The sequence below is a fragment of the Bos indicus x Bos taurus genome, chromosome 13, assembly GCF_003369695.1.
Source record: "Bos indicus x Bos taurus breed Angus x Brahman F1 hybrid chromosome 13, Bos_hybrid_MaternalHap_v2.0, whole genome shotgun sequence".
NCBI classification, from domain to species: domain Eukaryota; kingdom Metazoa; phylum Chordata; class Mammalia; order Artiodactyla; family Bovidae; genus Bos; species Bos indicus x Bos taurus.
Genome location: NC_040088.1, coordinates 46,134,283 through 46,150,070, shown reverse-complemented (window position 1 = coordinate 46,150,070; position 15,788 = coordinate 46,134,283). Strand labels below are relative to the sequence as shown.

General features: G+C 40.6%; 1 pseudogene; it reads right to left on the bottom strand.

Moving 5' to 3' along the window:
- Nucleotides 1-2,562: 2,562 nt before the first annotated feature.
- LOC113902726 lies at nt 2,563-13,300 on the bottom strand (annotated as a pseudogene).
- Between the last annotated feature and the right edge of the window lie 2,488 nt (nt 13,301-15,788).

The following is a 15,788-nucleotide window of genomic DNA, read 5'->3' as shown; positions in this document are numbered from 1 at the left end:
TCTATTTCCAGTTTTTTAAGGAATCTCCACACTGTTCTCCATAGTGGCTGTACTAGTTTGCATTCCCACCAACAGTGTAAGAGGGTTCCCTTTTCTCCACACCCTCTCCAGCATTTATTATTTGTAGACTTTTGGATCGCAGCCATTCTGACTGGTGTGAAATGGTACCTCATAGTGGTTTTGATTTGCATTTCTCTGATAATGAGTGATGTTGAGCATCTTTTCATGTGTTTGTTAGCCATCTGTATGTCTTCTTTGGAGAAATGTCTATTTAGTTCTTTGGCCCATTTTTTGATTGGGTCGTTTATTTTTCTGGAGTTGAGCTGTAGGAGTTGCTTGTATATTTTTGAGATTAGTTGTTTGTCGGTTGCTTCATTTGCTATTATTTTCTCCCATTCTGAAGGCTGTCTTTTCACCTTGCTAATAGTTTCCTTTGATGTGCAGAAGCTTTTAAGGTTAATTAGGTCCCATTTGTTTATTTTTGCTTTTATTTCCAATATTCTGGGAGGTGGGTCATAGAGGATCCTGCTGTGATGTATGTTGGAGAGTGTTTTGCCTATGTTCTCCTCTAGGAGTTTTATAGTTTCTGGTCTTACGTTTAGATCTTTAATCCATTTTGAGTTTATTTTTGTGTATGGTGTTAGAAAGTGGTCCAGTTTCATTCTTTTACAAGTGGTTGACCAGATTTCCCAGCACCACTTGTTAAAGAGATTGTCTTTAATCCATTGTATATTCTTGCCTCCTTTGTCAAAGATAAGGTGTCCATATGTGCGTGGATTTATCTCTGGGCTTTCTATTTTATTCCATTGATCAATATTTCTGTCTTTGTGCCAGTACCATACTGTCTTGATAACTGTGGCTTTGTAGTAGAGCCTGAAGTCAGGTAGGTTGATTCCTCCAGTTCCATTCTTCTTTCTCAAGATCGCTTTGGCTCTTCGAGGTTTTTTGTATTTCCATACAAATTGTGAAATTATTTGTTCTAGCTCTGTGAAGAATACTGTTGGTAGCTTGATAGGGATTGCGTTGAATCTATAAATTGCTTTGGGTAGTATACTCATTTTCACTATATTGATTCTTCCAATCCATGAACATGGTATATTTCTCCATCTATTAGTGTCCTCTTTGATTTCTTTCACCAGTGTTTTATAGTTTTCTATATACAGGTCTTTAGTTTCTTTAGGTAGATATATTCCTAAGTATTTTATTCTTTCTGTTGCAATGGTGAATGGAATTGTTTCCTTAATTTCTCTTTCTGTTTTCTCATTATTAGTGTATAGGAATGCAAGGGATTTCTGTGTGTTGATTTTATATCCTGCAACTTTACTATAGTCATTGATTATTTCTAGTAATTTTCTGGTGGAATCTTTAGGGTTTTCTATGTAGAGGATCATGTCATCTGCAAATAGTGAGAGTTTTACTTCTTCTTTTCCAATTTGGATTCCTTTTATTTCTTTTTCTGCTCTGATTGCTGTGGCCAAAACTTCCAAAACTATGTTGAATAGTAATGGTGAAAGTGGGCACCCTTGTCTTGTTCCTGACTTTAGAGGAAATGCTTTCAATTTTTCACCATTGAGGATAATGTTTGCTGTGGGTTTGTCATATATAGCTTTTATTATGTTGAGGTATGTTCCTTCTATTCCTGCTTTCTGGAGAGTTTTTATCATAAATGGATGTTGAATTTTGTCAAAGGCTTTCTCTGCATCTATTGAGATAATCATATGGTTTTTATTTTTCAATTTGTTAATGTGGTGTATTACATTGATTGATTTGCGGATATTGAAGAATCCTTGCATCCCTGGGATAAAGCCCACTTGATCATGGTGTATGATCTTTTTAATGTGTTGTTGGATTCTGATTGCTAGAATTTTGTTAAGGATTTTTGCATCTATGTTCATCAGTGATATTGGCCTGTAGTTTTCTTTTTTTGTGGCATCTTTGTCAGGTTTTGGTATTAGGGTGATGGTGGCCTCATAGAATGAGTTCGTAGTGATGCTTCTGAAGGCCCACTTGACTTCACATTCTAGGATGTCTGGCTCTAGGTGAGTGATCACACCATCGTGATTATCTGGGTCATGAAGATCTTTTTTGTACAGTTCTTCTGTGTATTCTTCCCACGTCTTCTTAATATCTTCTGCTTCTGTTAGGTCCATACCATTTCTGTCCTTTGTTGTGTTCATCTTTGCATGAAATGCAACTATTCTGGTTGATTCTTATGTAATGAGCCGAGCATGAATCCACTGACTGGGCTTTTAGAACCACAAAGATACACTAAAACATTGCAAATAGCTAATTCCAACATATTTCTCCCAGCAATCTTGATTCCAGCTTGTGTTTCATCCAGCCCAGCATTTCTCTTGATGTACTCTGCATATAAGTTAAATAAGCAGGGTGTTAAATAACATTTTTAAACAGTATTTATAAGCCAAGGAAGCATGTCTTTGATTTTAGTTTATTGACTATTCTTAATAGTGCATTTTCATCAGATTGGATTGGGCCAATAAGGAATTCTATAATTGGTCTTTGGTTTGTTAGTGGCTATTCAAACTCACTTTCAAAAAAAAGTTAAGAATCCTGGATAAAAATTAGACCATGAACAGCTCTAAATAACATCACAAGAAACACAGTCTTAGAAAATATCCTGAAGATGTGTGCTTCATACCCTTATTATTGTTGAAACTGCACGTTGTCACACAGGGTAGCCTAGCAGATACAATGCTTCAATGGCTTTTCGGTTTACTGAGGGCTCTGAACTGAAAACAAATGCATAGGAAATGTGACCAGAAAAGTCAAAAGAAAACCCTATACAAATAACAAGATTAATCATGGCTATGCAATCAAAATTGACATTCCAGAAGGCCATAAAACCCATGACACCCACAATCACAGAAGCAATAGCAAAAGTTACCCACAAAGAACACAGGGGATGAGGAATTAACCATAAGGAAATCATGAACATAGCTGTTGATGCAACAACCACATTTTGAACAGTGTTTTTTAATATTGCAGAATACTGATTATCATGAATGCCTGGTTATACACCATTAGGGAAGCTTCACACTTCTCTGTCATGTCTGGAACTGGAGTAACATCAGCTTCTCATTGGTTGAAGAAGAAATACCCATGGTTTGAATGAAGGCCTGGGAGCAAATGATTTCCTGTGATGATGTAGTATTAATATCATACACAAAAAGTGAAAATTCCATTAAAAAGTGGGAATATTGCTTGAAAAAGCTGTCTTATTTAAATCTTGATGGAGTTTTTCTATATATTTTATATATTCTCACAACCAAAACTCTGTAAGGTTTTTATCTACATCCTCATCGTTTTTAAAATCTGCCAGACATTTTTCCAGTTTTTGCCTAGTAACTTTATCCCAGTAGTCAAGAGTCTGTACAAAGTGCAGAGTTATTACAGAACAAGGAGTGATGAGTTGTCTTATGGACTCAGAGGCAACCAGAGAAGGTGTTAGAGAAAGCAGTATCCAAACACAGGCTCCACAAGATTAATGAGACCTTAAGAGATGGGCAAGGTCCATCTCTGGGATAACCATAACCCTGGGACCATAACTTGAAAACTGTTCTTCTTCTACATTAAAATATGGTGTGATGTAGGAGTCGTCACTTGCCAAATTTCAGAGATCTAAACCTTCCTGCACTCAGAAACACCCATATGTACTACTTATGATGTACAAAATGTATAGGAGCACTACAAAAATCTTGGACTTGCTGCTTGTGAGAAAAGGACCAAAATAGTCTCTAAAGAATAGATTCCCTGGATGGATATCAGCTTTGTGTTAACCTTGGAGAGAATTACATGGGAGGCAGCAGGACTATTTGATGAGGAAAATTTTTGGTCAATTGTTTCCGGCTTCTTCAACCAGTGTAGACAGACTACTTCTCTTTTCCCATCCAGGGCCATAAATGCTCCAAAACAGGTGATGTTATAAAAATAACAAAAGAGCAGGGTTGTTCCTGTATAGATACAGGAACCTGAAAGAGGTTCCTGTATAGAAGAGCAGAACGTTGGTGATGGTGGTGATTGTAATGGGTACTGCCACTTTTGCTTAGACATCAGACATCCGCTTGCTTATGCTATCCATGAGGCTGGTCTTCTGCCAGACAGAAATCATGGTAAACATGTCATCGACCCCAACACCTGTTAGAGAAAGAAGCAGAGCATTCGTACTTTTTTAACATCCATTAAAAATTAACCAGATCAACTCAAACCGTTTTCTTTGCCCATCCCTCAAGGTCTCATTGATCTTGCGGAGTCTGTGTTTGGATACAGCTTTTTCTGACACCTTCTCTGGTTGCCTCTGAGTCCACAAGACAACTCATCACTCCTTGCTCTGTAATAACTCTGTGCTTTGTGCACACTCCTATTTGTACACATAGCGCAGTACACTCTACTCGTAGTCATCATTCAGGGTATTCAATGAAGAGTCAGGAAACCTGGCTGACTGGGTATTAGGTGAAGCAGGATTAGCAATGTATCTCTGATTCCATCAGAACATTTGAGAGACCATTTTATCTTATAAACCATTTTATTCTAAGGCAGTAATATTGAGGTAACATCCTGTTGTTTAAAATATAAGCTGGATTTATCTGTTCTCCAGTTAGCATCTAGCTATCGATGTGGTATGATTTTAAAGGCACCCGTAGTTTATACACACGAAGATATCTGCATCCATGTAGCTTTCCTGTTAGTCTGTTTCTGATACCGAGAATGCTATCATTCAATCTTCACCTGCCCAGGATAAGGCATTATGTCAGTAAAATGTAGGTACTCTTGAGATCAGAAATATGTACCAAAGTAAACCTTAAAAATCCTTTACATATTAAGTGAATACTAAAGTAACCAGTCTCTTCCACAGTGATGTTTCCTGATTGATTTGTAATAAAGAGGACGGGAGAACATTTGAGGACTCTGAAATTGTCACCGGAGGTTAGGAGAGGAGGACTACAGAGAAGAAAGGAGATTACAAAGGACAGCCTAAGCATGTTGCAGGTAAATTTCACTTCCCTCAAGCTTCCAAGCTTCCTACCGCTTTCACTCCCGTACACCTCTGTTTCTGTGTGTATTGATACAAAATCAATACTTGGAACTGAAAAATGAAAAGAAAGTTAAGTCGCTCAGTCGTGTCTGACTCTTTGCGACCCCATGGACTATAGCCTGCACCAGGCTTTTCCATCCATGGGATTTTCCAGGCGAGAGTACCGGAGTGGGTCTCCATTTCCTTCTCCAGTAGATCTTCCTGACCCAGGGATCGAACCCAGGTCTCCCGCATTGCGGGCAGACACTTTACCCTCTGAGCCACCAGGGAAGCTTGGAACTGAAATGCTGATTGATTTTAACACCAACCTTGGAAGATCTTCTCCATGGGTTACATGGGAAGGTACTGGGAATTGCACTTTGCCTCTAATGCGATGTTCTGTGTATATGAGCTGGGAGACGGGCCTACAGTGACACAGCCTTATGTAGTCTGTCACAAACTGCATCCTGACACGCCCCCTGCTGCCAGCTTTGTGGATTTCACTTGCATTCAGCTGGATGAAGGGCAAGAATCCGAACTACTAAGGACCACAAGTACACTCATTGATATGGAATAGGTATTTAAAAACCGGTTTTATTATTTATGGAACTTGATTCAGAAATTGTCCTCACACATTTCTTAAGCTACTTAAATCACAGCCCGCCCCCGCCACATTCACCCCTACACTCACATGTCTATGTATATACAGACAATATGAAGATGGTTGATATGAAGTCAGTTGTCTACACTTGAGTTGTTTATGGCTGTGGTAACATTGAACAAGTGTGAGCGTGCCCTAGGAAGGTATACATTCAGTGCACAGTTCCTCCCCTATCTCCCCTAGGAAACCAATTATTAATTCTTTCAAGCTGTTTACTTTCCAAAATATAAACATATTTACCTTCTTACACTTATTGTAAAATAAACCCTGAAAGTACAGGCAAATACAAAGAAAAACTTTAAACAACTGCAATTCCACCTGTCAGGGATAATCCTTGCTAATATTTTAAGTGTTATCTATCCAGAATTTGCTATACAAGTATACATGCATATTTGTATATTGCTCAATTTTAAACATCTTGTTTCATAACCAGCATTTTTCACTTAACACTTTATATCTACCTCTTTTTAAAGACTGAATAGGATTCCAAAACTTTAATATGCTCTGAGCAGACCAATTCCATGTTGATATAGGATTAGCTTGTTTTTGAACACCAAGAAGCACCGAACTATTTTTCACAGAGGCGACACCGTTTTATATCCCACTAGCAATGTGTAAGTTTTTATGTTTATAGTTGTTATATCTTCTTGATTAATTGGCCCTTTTATAAATATATAATGTCCTTCTCTCTCTTTGAACAGTTTTTGAAATAGTCTGTGTTGTCTGTTATCAGTACAGGCACTCCTAGTCTCTTTTGGTTACTATTCATATGGAGTATCTTTTTCAGTCCTCTTAACTTTCAATCTATTCATGTCTTTGGATCTAAAGTGAATCTCTTGTAAATGGCATATAGTTGAATCTTGCTGTTTTATCCATTCTAACAATATCTGCCTTTTGATTGGAAAGTTTAATCTGTTTAGATTTAAAATAATTGGTGACAAGGAAGGACTTATTTCTATTGTTTTCGTATTTATATTCTGTATATATTATAGCCTATTATCTTCATTTCATCTATTTATGCCTTTTTTGTGGCCAAATCCAGGCCCCAACAGTGAAAGCGCCAAGGAGTCCTAACCATTGGACCACCAGAGAACTCCTGATTTATGCTTTCTTTAATGTGTAGTTTTTGTTTTTAATAGTGAGCTGTTTTGATTAGTCATTTTGCTGCCAGTGATGCCCAAGTCAGCCTGAGCACTGGAATCACATGAAGACATTTTTAGACACATGGATTCTGCAACTTCTCTATAAACTGTAGATCAGAGTCTACAGAACTGTGTTCCAGAACTGCAGGAATCTAAAGTTCTAAGACTCTTCTAAGTCATTCTGAAAAACTGTTTAACCAACGTCCTTCTTGGGGACTAGAAAATCTGCAAGTGTGTTCACTAGTGTTCTACATTCATATCTTTCCTTCCATTGCCTACTGAACATTAAAATAAAGGTCATTTAGAGAGAGTCAACACAGCGACTAGTCAAACTCAAATCATTCTAGACAATAATATACTTCACTCCCCCCATCCTCTGAAAAATACCACCAATCCAGAAACCTGAAAGAGGGAATAGGGCTAAACATGTCATATGTAGCTTTTATCCTGTTAATCTTTCTGATTTCAAGGTTCATCTTGTTACTTTTATCTTCAGTTCAGTTCAGTTCAGTTGCTCAGTTGTGTTCGACTCTGCAATCCCATGGACTGGCAGCATGCCAGGCCTCCCTGTCCATCACCAGCTCCTGGAGTTCACTCAGACTCACATCCATCGAGTCAGTGATGCCATCCAGCCATCTCATCCTCTGTCATCCCCTTCTCCTCCTGCCCCCAATCCCTCCCAGCATCAGAGTCTTTTCCAGTGAGTCAACTCTTTGCATGAGGTGGCCAAAGTACTGGAGTTTCAGCTTTAGCATCATTCCTTCCAGTGAACACCTAGGACTGATCTCCTTTAGGATGGACTGGTTGGATCTCCTTGCAGTCCAAGGGACTCTCAAGAGTCTTCTCCAACACCACAGTTCAAAAGCATCAATTCTTCCACACTCAGCTTTCTTTACAGTCCAACTCTGACATTCATACATGACTACTGGAAAAACCATAGCCTTGACTAGATGGACCTTTGTTGGCAAAGTAATGTCTCTGCTTTTTAATATGCTGGCTAGTTTGGTCATAACATTCTTGCCACGGAGTAAGCATCTTTTATCTTAAACTCTTGTAAATCATATTGTTACTTTAAGAAAGTATTGGTTGTAATCAAATTTTGTCATAATAAAGAAATTTACTTTTATTTTGGTGCGTGTGTGTGTGTGTGTGTATGTTGATCTGGGGCCCTGAGTTTAACTAATAGCACCAGCAGTTTGAGAAAAGGTGAAATACAGACACACATAGTTGTTTTAATAAGAAGAAAGTTTAATTATTTTAATGTGGCCTTGCATGAATAAGGTGTTTAGTTATATTATTGCTCTTTCGGAATCAGTAACTCAATTTCCGTAGCTGAATTTCTTAGTCTTCAAACCAAACTTAGTTTCTCTCTCCTACTAAAAGTTTCTAGAGGCAGTTATCAGTCATTTGTTTTGAAGCAGTTAGCAATGAAGTAAAACAGAAACCTAGGGATTGTCATCAATATTTTAAGATGTGAAGTTGTGGTTGTTGGTGAGTTAAAGTATTAAATCTTTATTTTTTATTTTTTTTTAAATGCTGTGTATATATTCCCATTTTTGTTGGTCCAACCTAGAAAAAGGCATAAGTTGTGTTATTCAAAATGGAGCACATATTACTTTTTTTGCAATTAGTAGCCACTTTTCTTGGGCTTCCTCGGTGACTCAGCGGTAAAGAGTCCGCCTGCAATGCAGGTTTGATCCCTGGGTTAGGAGGATCCCCTAGAGGGAGGGCACGGCCACCTACTCCACTATTCTTGCCTGGAGACTCCCATGGAGAGGAGCATAGTGGGCTACAGTCCATAGGATCACAAGCAGACATGACTGAATCAACTGAGCACGCACATGCAGCCTCTTTTCTAGAGCACACTTCTCTAGCAGAGGAGAACCACGAACATCTTTTAGAAGGAAGCTGTCATTCTTTTTGTTAGCCACAATATATATTTTAAACCAGCTTTGACACACAGGAGGTGTTTAGGATTGCGTTTATGGCTAACTGGAGTCGTAAGTGGGTGAGAAAATACCTGGACTTGGGCACTTTCATACTGCTTGCTTCCATTCATACTCCTTTGAAGATCAGAGGGGAATTAGCTATTTGCAATGTTTTAGTATATCTTTGTGGTTCTGAAAGTCCAGTCAGTGGATTCTTGCTTGGCTCATTACATAAGAATCAACTGGAATAGTTATATTTCATGCAAAGATGAGCACAACAAAGCACAAAAATGGTATGGACCTAATGGAAACAGAAGATATTAAGAAGAGGTGGCAAGAATACACAGAAGTACTGTACAAAAAAGATCTTCATGACCCCAATAATCACGATGGTGTGATCACTCACCTAGAGCCAGACATCCTGGAATATGAAGTCAAGTGGGCCTTAGGACGCATCACTATGAACAAAGCTAGTGGAGGTGATGGAATTCTAGTTGAGCTATTTCAAATCCTAAAAGATGATGCTGTGAAAGTGCTGCACTCGATATGCCAGCAAATCTGGAAAACTCAGCAGTGGCCACGGCACTGGAAAAGGTCAGTTTTCGTTCCAGTCCCAACAAAAGGCAATGCCAAAGAATGTTCAAACTACTGCAAAATTGTACTCATCTCACACACTAGCAAAGTAATGCTCAAAATTCTCCAAGCCAGGCTTCAACAGTATGTGAACCATGAACTTCTAGATGTTCAAGCTAAATTTAGAAAAGGCAGAGGAACCAAAGATCAGATTGCCAACATCTGCTGGATCATCAAAACAGCAAGAGAGTTCCAGAAAAACGTCTACTTCTGCTTTATTGACTAGTCCACAGCCTTTGACTGTGTGGATCACAACAAACTGTGGAAAATTCTTCCAGACCACCTGACCTGCCTCCTGAGAAATCTGTATGCAGGTCAAGAAGTAACAGTTAGAACTGGATACAAAACAACGGACTGGTTCCAAATCAGGAAAGGAGTATGTCAAGGCTGTATAATGTCACCCTGTTTATTTAAGTTATATGTAGAGTACGTCCTGTGAAATACCGGGCTGGATGAAGCACAAGCTGGAATCAAGATTGCTGGGAGAAATATCAGTATCCTCAGATACACAGATGACACCACATTTATAGCAGAAAGTGAAAAACTAAAGAGCCTCTTGATGAAAGTGAAAGAGGAGACTGAAAAAATTGGCTTAAAACTCAGCTTTCAGTAAACTAATATCATGGCATTTGGTCCCATCACTTCATGGCAAATAGATGCTAAAACAATGGAAACAGTGAGAGACTTTATTTTTGGGGGGCACCAAAATCACTGAAGATGATGACTGCAGCCATGAAATTGAAAGATGTTTGCTCCTTGGAAGAACAGCTATGACCAAACTAGACAGCATATTGAAAAGCAGAGACATTACTTTGCCAACATCAGCCCATCTATGGTTTTTCCAGTACTCATGTATCAGTGTGAGAGTTGGACTATAAAGAAAGCTGAGTGCCAAAGAATTGACGCTTTTGGACTGCAGTGTTGGAGAAGGCTCTTGAGAGTCCCTTGGACTGCAAGGTGATCCAACCAGTCCATCCTAAATGAAATCAGTCCTGAATATTCATTGGAAGGACTGATGCTGAAGCTGAAACTCCAATACTTTGGCCACCTGATGTGAAGAACTGACTCATTGGAAAAGACCCTGATGCTGGGAAAGATTGAGGGCAGGAGGAGAAGGGGACAACAGAGGATGAGATGGTTGGATGGTATCACTGATGGACTTGAGTTTGAGTGGGCTCCAGGAGTTGGTAATGGACAGGGAAGCCTTGGGGGCTGAAGTCCATGGGGTTGCAAAGAGTCAGACATGACTGAGCAACTGAACTGAACAGATTCCTTTCTGTTCCCTCCGCACATTTGTTTTTGTTCAGTTGGGATGGGCTAGTACCTGGAAATTAACATTCTCCTGCAGACAAGTATGGGAATTATTGCCCATGAGGACTCTGAAGAGGTTCTGAGTCAAGAACGTTATGAATTGCTGGAATTTCAGTATGGAAGCTACCACCACAAGTTCCATGACTTTTCCCTCCAAATTTACAGGTGTGACTGTATACAAAACAAAATGTGGGTGGCAGCCTTTGGAGTCATTTCTGCTGCCTTGGCAGTGGTGAGCAGCTTTGGCCTGATGTTGTACATTGGGGTGCCATTTGTGATCATAGTTGCAAATTCACTATTTCTTATTCTAGGTGAATAAAACAAAGTGTGAGGATCTAACTGTGTGTGTGCTGGGGGGGATGGGGTTGGTAAAGGAAGGGTATTGTGTTAGATTAAGCAAAGTAATTATATATAGGTGGCTCCACAGATCCAAAATGAGGAATCAGGAGAAAAAGAAAATCAAATGGAATTATGTGCCTTAAAGAATTGGAAAAATCTAGTATCCCAAATGGAAAAACACACACCAGGGACATGAATAGGCAGGTCACACATACACACAGAATCCAAAATACTAATCATTGAAAATATAAGAAAGAAATATTTGTCTTTTTGACTAATCAAGGGATGAAAGTTCAACCAAAAGTGAGTCATCTTGTCTTCTTATTAGAATGAATATTATAGCAAGACTGAAGGTTTGGAGAAGGTTGTATGCAAATAAACACATATTCTGCTGAGGGAAATTTATAAATTGATACACTTTTAAAATATAACTTTAGACAAATCAAAAGACTTAAAAATTTAAAACAGAATACCTTTGACCAGCCAACTTCACTTCTGGGAATTTGTCCTAATTATTGGACAGGTGCTTACAAAATAGAATAAGTATGTTAATTTCAGTGTGATTTAGAAGAGGAAAAAGCAAAAACAAGCTAATCCTATATCAACATGCTTGCTCTACTGAATGAATAATTCTGAATATGGTCAGTGTTGGGAACTTCTCTCACATGCAGCCGGCAGCCCCTCAAAATGAGTGAACTCAGTGGGAAGCTGGTGGACCACATGGAAGCATCTCTGAGTAACTGTGGGCTGACCCCACAGGCCAGCTGCTCCACCCTTCCCAGGTAAAATGTCCTGTTCAGTTGCCCAATTGTGTCCAGCTGTTTGCAGCCCCATGGACTGCAGCATGCCAGGCTTCCCTGTCCTTCACCATCTCCTGGAGTTTACTCCAACTCGTCCAGTGAGTTGGTGATGCCTTCCAACTATTTCATCTTCTGTCGTTCCCTTCTCCTCCTGCCATCAGTCTTTCCCAGCATCGGGTTTTTTCCAATGAGTTGGCTCTTTGCATCAGGTAGCCAAAGTATTGGAGCTTCAGTTTCAGCATAAGTCCTTCCAATAAATATTTGGGATTGATTTCCTTTAGGATTGACTGGTTTGATCTCCTTGCAGTCCAAGGGATTCTCAAGACCTCAGAGGCTGAAGGGAAGGGCTTGGAGCCTCTTGAGCCACAGCACGCTTGTCCGGTTGGCTCCTGCAGGCCAAGCAGGTTGCTCCTAGCCCTGGGTGAGCTTCTGGAAGCTTCCATTCCCTTCCTTGAGTTACTCCTCCCGTCCTGCCCGCTATTGCCTTTTTTCTTGTGATAGCTTCCAGCGAACAGTGTCAGATTCATGATCTCCAAAGAAGAACATTTAGCTTTGGGACCAGGGACCAGGCTTGATCACTCAAGAGCTTTTGTATAGCAGTTTTATTAAAGTACGAAAAGGGACAGAGAAAGCTTCTGACATAGACATCAGAAGGAGGATGGAGAGTGCCCCCCCTGCTAGTTTTAGCATGCTGTTTTATGTTAGAAAGTTAGTAATCAGATAAGACAGACACCTCAAGGCTGATGGAGTTTCACCAGGTCCCTCTCCCACAATATGCATTTTTGAGATAGGATGGCAAGAGGTGTGTCATCTCCTAGCCATAAAATGATTGATATGAATACTGGTTTATTGAGCTATTATCAGCCAAAGTTAGTCTTAAGTGGAACCATTTTGAAGAAAGGCAAATTCCAAAGCAAATACATAGTTTCATTAATATTGCTTAAGAAAAACATTTCCATAGAGAGTTTGTTCCCTCCTGCCGCTTAAGGGGGAGAGAAAAAAATGTCTGACACTGCAGCCTATTTCCCCCATTTGGAGACCCCTGGCCTTCCAGCCTGTTACCCTCTCACTTGCTTCTTCACCTCTGTCTGGGGGAGAGCTTCCAACAGCAGGTGCAGGTGACATGTCCTGTTCCTTAGCAGGTAGCAGCCTGGCAACTCCTGCGGATCGTCCTGCAGAGTCCCAGTCAGCCCAGGCTACCCACAAGGTCCTTACTCTTTCTCCAGCCCAGGCCCAGGGCAGAAAGCATGGCATCAGGTACAGCTGCAGGCATTCTTGTTGCATGGAGGGGGCCGTTATAAAGACTCACTCCAGACACACCTAAGAAGGGTTCGCTGACGGGCCTGGGTCAGCCAGTCCTCGCCTATCAGGGGCTCATAGTTGCAGAAAATGGGTTTTGCTGCACTGGCCAGTTCCAAGGAACAGGTTTGGGTCCTCAGGGTCAAGATGGACATGTGGCTTCAGCTCTGGTTTTGTTTTCTAACCATTTTAATTGGTCCATGAGTAGGAAGCAACTTCCCAAAGCCCTTCCCTGCATGAGAGGAACCCAGGAGTCAGGGAGAGGAGGGGTGGTGGGTGCAGACAGGTGCGCAGTGCCCCAGGGGCCATGGAAGCATCTTGAAGATCTGCTGGAAGGAGGCTGCACAGAGGGTAGCCCAGGGTCACAGACCTGTCCAGGAGCTGCTGTTTGTTAGTTCAGGTCCTGCTCTGAGGGGCTCAGGATCCACTCTGACCAAGAAATGCATTGGGAATGCTCTGCAACAAGGGCTATGCGCATGGTTCCTATGCGCTGAGCCTTGCCTTGGTGCCCATCCAGATAGGCCTCGTGCCCTAGAAGGGGCCTGGCCATGTGAACCCAGTAGGCTGCTGGATGCCTGCCCACAAGAGCTCCATGCCCCGTGCAGCGAAGCCCATGTGCCACAACTAGAGAGAAGCCTTCTCGCTGCAAAGAATGAGCCTAAGATTCCATGTGCTGTAACTAAGACACCATGCATCCCAAAATAATCAAATAAATAGATATTAAAAAACAGACAACCTGGAAGAAATGGAGAGATTCCTAGAAACAGCCTCTGAAGACTGAATCATGAAGAAATAAGAAATTGGAACACACCAATAATGAGCAGGAGGCTGAAACGGTCATTAGAAAAAAAAACTTACCAACAAAAAAAGGTCAGGATCAGGTGATTTCACTGAACCATGTTTCTATTCTACCAAACACTTAAGAAGAATGAATGCTAGTCCTTCTCATGCATTTCAGGTCCAAATTCTTACACTCAGTTGTATCTGACTCTTTGCAACCCCATGGACTATACAGTCCATGAAATTCTCCAGGCCAGAATACTGGAGTGGGTAGCCTTTCCCTTCTCTAGGGGAATCTTCCCAACATCAAACCCATGTCTCCCACATGGCGGGGGGATTCTTTACCAGCTGGGCCACAAGGGAAGCCCAAGAATACTGGAATGGGTAGCCTATCCCTTCTCAGCAGATCTTCCTGACCCAGGGATTGAATCCAGGTCTCCTGCATTGCAGGTGGATTCTTTACCAGACAAGCCACAAGAGAAGCCAGTCCTTCTCAAGTGCTTCCAAAAATTGAAGAGGAGGAATAGTCTAAAGGAGAATTTCACAAAGAAAATATCTGTAGAAGATACAAGAAGTGTGGGCCATGTTCTCTAATTCTCCTCCCTCACCCTCGTCCCTCTCGTCAGGCTGCCTGCTTCATCACTGTTTCTCTGCAGACATCTGTTCTCTCAGGTTTATGGCTAGTGGTAAAAATGTCAGAGCTTCAGAATTTACACATCCTATGATTAAATCTCCAGCAGGGATTCATGACATCTTTGTTTTTCAGGTCCAAATTCTTACAAGAGAAACTGTCTCATTGGTTCGATTGGGCTTTATTGGTAAACCTGAACCCAAGCATCAGTGGCTATGAAGGTGGTGGTGGCGGCTGTGGCTTTGCAGGCTACAGACAGAGCACACGCTGAGAACTGAAAAACTCACCAAAGGGCACCACAACATCTTTGTATATTACATGTGTGTGTGTGCTCAGTGGCTCAGTGTGTCCAACTCTTTGTGACCCTGTGGACTGTAGCCCACTAGGCTCCTCTGTCCATAGAATTTTCCAGGCAAGAATACTGGAGTGGGTTGCTATTTCCTACTCAAAGGGATCTTTCTGACCCAGAGACTGAACCCTAGTCTCTTGCATCTCCTGCATCGACAGGCAGATTCTTTACCACTAGAGCCACTTGGACAGCCTATATAGTTCTTAGTTGTGTACATAGACAGTATTGATGGCCCAAGTCAATCCGGGCAAATTTCAGTGTGCTTGCTTACAATTTGCTTAGCGTATTGGTGACTTGTGGATTATAGAGTGATGGAGAAAGGCTGGTGATTTGTGTTCACAACAAAGAAACTGTATTTAAATATTTAAGCTGTGTCAGTATGAGGCAGAGAAAGGCATGATTTAAATGGTGCTGCGTAGATAATTTTAGCTTCTGTTGTTGTGCTGACATAAAAAAAGAATAACTTTTGTTGCTTTTAGAGGATAAGGAAGAGATAAGTCGTTTTCCAAAATTGATTTTTTTAAACTCTAAGGATTGAGGTTTGTTTTCATTGTCCTTATTTCAAGGTCAAGAAGATGGAAAAATTTCTAGGTGTGAGAGAAAGTCAGTGTGTTTTGAGGAAATATGACTATTGAAGACAGTCTTATAGACAAAAGAAGAAATCAGTTTATTATGTATGCTGTGAGTGGTGAATTCTAAGTATAAGGGAAGGAAAGAAAGATTGCTGAAAGATAAGAAGAAATAAATGAGGAGCGTGAGAAGCCTGTTTGGCCAATTTAAAAGAAAAAACAAAGGGAAGGCAAAATCAATACAGATTTATTCCTCAAGGTCAACTGGAAGAAAAATAAAAATATCAGTAATTGGTGAAAATAAAAAGTTTTTT